Here is a 6,000-nt window from a genome sequence, read left to right on the forward strand (position 1 = left end):
TTTTGTTTTTCTGCAGATGATCACAGAAATACTAATATTAAGCACTGCTTGCTCAACTGTTGTTTGTTGACATCAATGTGTAACCAGGCACAGCATGTACTGATGACCTAAACTAGAAGTGAAAGGTTTCCATTAAAAACCTGGGACTACTCACTGATTCATGAATAATTGCCAATAACCAGGCTTGGGGAGCAACAGAATACATGAAACAGGATTACCTAATTAGGATACAAATAAATGGTAACTGTATTCTGTCAAAGTAACAGGAAAAAAATAGATGACAGATACATACAGTGTGGAGTCTTAGAGAATACACATTTGTCATTGAGATCAAATAAAAATCATTTTATTGACATTTCTTTTCTCTCTCTTCTCTTTTCTCACTAGTTTTTCTTTGCATATCTTTGGTATTGAGGTAATCCAAAAGTAACGGAAAGTAATCAAGCTATTTTACTGTAATATTATGATACTGGGATTATGTTACTGACTACATTTTTTAACAGGTAATTGGTGACTGTATAAGAAAATGAAATAAGGTAACTCTCCCAATCCTGCCACTAACTTAGCAACAGAAAGAAAATAAATGACCTGTTTGCACATGAATAAACTGAAACTGTAAATTAAACTGAAGATAATGCAACTGAACCTAAATGAAGAGCAAAACTTACTGTCATATGCTCCTCATGATGTTTTTCTTTGGGTAAAAACTTGTTCAAATAAGCCTGACCGATGCAGAACTTTTGGGCCCAATACTGATACTAGGAAGTAAAAAAATTCAGATATTGATACTGTTTATCAGCCGATATTGCATATATACAATATATACTGTACATTTTTTGCAATGGTCCCCCTGTTGTTTTCAAACACTTGTGACAAAGGTATGTAATGGATGATATTTTACAGCTTAACAATAAATTCCCAGTGACATTTACTGTTTCAGTGCATATCATTGTGGGAGAAAGCATCTATTTCTGTATTATGTCCTGTAAAAAAAAAAAAGAGGGGGTTCATATCGGTGTACATCAGATAATATACATATACGGATACCAATATATCTTTGTTAGGTCAATATCAGCATATATTATCTCTAGTAGTCACAAAGAACTCACTGTCACTGACACTGAAAATAAAAATGAACCAACTAAAAGCAACAACACACACAACAATTACCCCAGAAGTGTCTAATTGTTCAAAAGGCAAAACTTTATACCATCCAATCTGAATCAGAAAGATACTATATACACATTGTAAAACCACACACGGGGGCTTTGCTGTTACTACTCACACACTATGTCACTCTTGACTTGTGATTTTGAATTTAGTATTTTAGTTTTTACTTCTACTCTGTTTTAATTTCATTCTAATCATTTATCTCTTTGAAGTTTCTCTATGCATCTGTACTTATTTCTGTTCTTGTGCTGCTGCAACACCTGAATTTCCCTTTTAAGAATCAACAAAAGCTTATCTCTCATCTTGTCACTTGAATACCACAAAAAAGAAAAACAGAACAAAACTATAAAGCAAATTAAACTCTTAAATAATCTGCTAAAACAGCGTCCTTTTTCCTATTTGTACATAAAGTGGGATGTGAGTATTGGAGTGAATCCCTACCAGCTGCAGGAGTTGCTGACCCTGACCTTTGACCATAACAGGAGCACTGCAAAGCCTAGTTGTCTCTTAAAAAGCTTTGTTTTCCCTCCAACATTAAACATACACCATTACGAAAATATCTCAGCTATTAATACAGAATGAATGCAAGAAAATACTCTGCAGATCTGCTACTTTAATGAGATATTACTGTGTGACTCTCACTGATCTCACCAAATCAGTGCTGGTGAGAGCAAAGAGAGAGTGTCCCCATGATATCAAGCACAACATACAGCTATTTATACTGAAAGTACACAATAGTGCAGCTGTTTGAATGCCCCAGATAACTGCTGCTGGACAAAATGTTCCTAAACATGGTTATAATACCTCAGTAAAGGGTTACCAAGCAGTTGTGGTCACAGAGTCAGCATGTGGCCCATAAACATGTAAACAGTACACAGGCAAAACACGAAACAACACATATCCACGCAAAATGTTGACTTAAATGTGACGACACGTGTACTAAGTCATCCAAATACCTCCTGTGAGGATCACCGGGTCCCAGGTTAGCAGCCTGACAGTCGAGCTGCAGAAACACAAGCGTCCCCGGACCTTTTCTGCCTCGGATTCACTGTTTGAATTCAATGGTTCCGCTCAAGCACGACGAGTCGGAGCACTTTCACTGACGTCCGACCAAAACGATGGTGTTGACCGGCCCCCTGCGGCCGGAGCAGGCAGCACACATGTTGTGTAGATCTAGTGAGCCGGCGAAAGCGGAAACACTGGCTCACTATGTGGCAGGAAGTGGAATTTCATTCACCGAGACGCGTGACGCACTTTCTGGCAAATCCCTTGCTTGAGACGGAGCGCACGTGACTGAGGCGAGCTGCCGCTGGTGTGTATTATTTATGTTTGGCCCAGTTCAGACGTGCTAAGCTAGTTCACCAGTCCTAGCGATGAATATATTTCATGTTTAAACACGTGGGTTCCTGTTGACATTTAGAAACATTTTCACAGTATTCTCTGCAAGTATATCAGGAAATAAAGCTTACCTTGTTGGAGTGACGGTCATACATGCTCTCTGCCACAATTGTGCCTCAAGTCTTCACTCATATTGTCACGTGACGATGAATTTCTTCATTTGAATCATTTAAGGCTCAGGCAGCATCTGGTTGCATCCGTGTTTACTGTAAATCTGACTCATGCATGTGCTCATAAAAATGCAACACTGCCTCCATCTAGTGGTCTTAATCGTGTTTGCTTTACAAAACATCACCATGAAAGTACAGTCTCAGTACATTGAACAAATAAATGTGTGTGTCAGAACTTTGTATGATTGAACACAGAAAAAAACGAAAATAATTGTTTTGGGCCCCAAACAAGAAAGATTAAAGCCCAGTATATCAATGTGTAGAGAAATGATGTAGAAATCAGAGTTTCAAAGATATATATTCACAACTAAACACTACAGTGACTTCTGGAGTCGTTTTTGTGACAGAATCTTTGTTTCCACATCTATAAAATACAAACCGAATGTGGCGTAAGATAAGGGAGACCGGCCGAGTTTAGCAATAAGAAGTGATTGGATCTCAGTGCCTGTTTTGACAGTAAAGAGGTTGTAAACAAATGACAAACTTCTAGTTGTGAGCCTGTAGGTGCCTGTAAATGACCAGGACCAGACAAGGATTCAAAATATAATGAAATGATAACAGAATCTGAGTTGAGGAGTGAGGAGACACAGTGGAGAACTGGCCATTTGGATGATTGACCAGTTTATACAAGATTCAAGATATGTTTATTGGTCATATGCAGGTTAGCACAGGGTCAACGGTGCACTGAAATGTTTTGCACGAGAATAGACCAGTCAACGCAGTTACAGAGTACTCAGTAAGATAGAATAGGAAAAAGAGAATAAGATAAATAAGTTTAAAAAATACAGCCCTATACACTATTTACATTATAAACATCAATATTAGAAATAAAAATATTAAGAAGAAGTTTAAAAAGAATAAAGCAGTGCATTGTAAAAAGTAGCCAAAAGTCATACTTTAGTAAAGATATCGTGTTAAAATATTACTGTGGTAAAAGTGAAAGTCTGCCATATGAACAGTATTTGAGTAAAAGTTTTGAAAGTATCAGATAATACATGTAGTATTAAAAGTATGAGTAAAAGCAAATTAAACATATATTATCATGTATGTATAAAACTGTATAGTTGGCATTATTATCAGATCAGTATCAGTATCAAAATCAGTGGTTTTTGACACTCATCCCCAGGATGCCAAAGTAGAACCACCTCCTTTCAGGAAGTTACAATTTTTTGCTTTAAAAAATATCTCAAGAAATTAAATATTTGTGTCTTAACATGATAAAGAAAGGCATGTTTGTGCATTTATTTTCAGCAGGCTAGACTATTGTAATGGTGTGCTCACAGGCCTCAGTAAAACATCAATGACAGCTGCAGTTTGTCCAGAATCCTCACTAACACCAAGAAAGCGGAGCTCATTACACCGGCCCTTCACTGCACTGGCTTCTTGTGTGTCAACAGATACATTTAAAAATCCTATTACTCATGTATAAAGTGCCAAGTGGATTCGAGCCTAAATACATCTCTGATTTACTTGCACGCAACAAAGCATCCACACCCCTCACGTCATCTTGCACAGGTTTACTCCGTGTTTCCAGGAAAACAAAACTAAGCGAGGTGAAGCAGCTTTTAGTTTCTTTGCTCTCCACTTGTATAACAAGCTTCCTGACTAGCTTAAAACATTACTGTTTACTGTGGCTTTTCAATAAACTCCTTTTTAAATCTGTAACTAATTATTTGCTTGTTGATATTTTCATTTAAATGTTATTTTAATGTTCTCTTGATATCTTATCTTAAATGTATTTTTATGCCCTTGGAAAAAAACAATAATAGAAGGTGTAAGATTAAAATATACACTAAGAAGCAACACCAGTAAAACATACCATAAACAAGAAAGCATGAGTAATGAAACATCAGTCAAAACATACAATAAGGCATAGCTCAGTCAATGAGATGAAAAAATGACATTGAGTTAATAAAAAGGGAGGCAAAAAGATGTGTTTTAACAGCAGTTTTAAAATCAGTAATGGAGGCCAGCATGTGGATGGAGAGAGAAGGAACCTCCAGAGTTTGGGTGCAGCATAAGAGAAGGCTCTGGCACCTGTTGTGCTGAGGTCGATGGCTGGTGGTGGCAGTAGTCTGCAGGGAGCGTGAGGGTTTGTATGACTGAAGGAGATCTGTGAGATAAGCAGGGGACAGAGGAGAGCCTCAGATGTTAATAGTTAGTCGGAAAAGCTGATTGTCTCTACGTGTCTCAGAAATAAATATAAAGTGTACATGATCAGGTGGAATTTGACTCTCTTGTAAAGCAGGTTTGTTCTTACAGCTGACAGTAAAACAAATTGTGTTCAAGTAAATCTGAGGCCTAGCCAGCCAATTTCACATTCCAACTGTTCATGTACGTGTTTGACTTTGGCATTAAGGTGAACAGTTGTTAGAGTATTACACTGAAATGGAATAAATGTAGGTAGGTCCTTATATTGTGTATTATAATGTTAAAAGCATCACATTGACTCATTTCACATTCTTATATGTGACGTTTTATGGTCTTGTGTTGTCAAAAATGTCACAAGGCGCAAACATTCACAGATGAGTTAGGCTAATGTTTTAAAATTGCAGTCACGTTAAGTTCAGTCTTGTTCTCCGACTTCCACTATCTCTGAAGTAGGGACAGGCGACCTAATGAAATGCACCGTTAGCTTGAGTAAACTTGTGCATTTCTCTGGGTTTGAACATTGTTGGAAACATTTGAGATGATGTGAGTACACAACTCAACAAAATATATAACAAAGGTCTAGTCGCTTTTTAGACATTTTAATGCAGAATTCCTACATATTATGTCTTTAATGTGCATAGAATAAGTAACAATAATACAACGTGTACAACAGGTAAAACATATTACTTTGTGATTTAAAAAAAGCACATATAATACAGTTAGATAAGCCAGTTATTCCCTGCACTTGTTGGCAGAGTGATATATTCTAGAAAATATACTCATAACCATTCAAAGCTGCACGCAGGGCCGGTTTTTGCTATGGGCAATGTGGGCGACCGCCCAGGGCGCAATCTATGTGAGGGCGCACGAGCGCCCTCAAAAAAAAAAAAAAAAAGACAAAACAAAACTCGCCAGTTTTCTAGACTACCACTCATTTCCATGTCAAGTCAGTGGAGTGGGCGCTGGGGCGCCCGCATTGTCACGTCAACTTGCTGCTGAGAGTCACACAGGTTGTGTGTGTCAGCAGAGGCGAGGGGGGGGGGAGAGGGATAGACTGATGATCCCAGGCCACACAACACAAATTGCTTCCAAATAAATTGTATTTCATTCC

The 6,000-nt window shown here is 37.7% G+C and overlaps 1 protein-coding gene across 1 annotated transcript in view; it reads right to left on the minus strand.

Moving 5' to 3' along the window:
• Positions 1–2,217, minus strand: part of add3a (adducin 3 (gamma) a) — a 115,396-nt gene extending 113,179 nt beyond the window's left edge. Inside the window, exon 1 of the mRNA XM_073471256.1 lies at positions 2,127–2,217. The gene's annotated coding sequence lies outside the window, so the exon portion shown is untranslated. The remainder of the gene's footprint in view (positions 1–2,126) is intronic.
• Positions 2,218–6,000: the final 3,783 nt, after the last annotated feature.

The sequence above is a fragment of the Pagrus major genome, chromosome 1 (assembly GCF_040436345.1).
Source record: "Pagrus major chromosome 1, Pma_NU_1.0".
Classification (NCBI taxonomy): domain Eukaryota; kingdom Metazoa; phylum Chordata; class Actinopteri; order Spariformes; family Sparidae; genus Pagrus; species Pagrus major.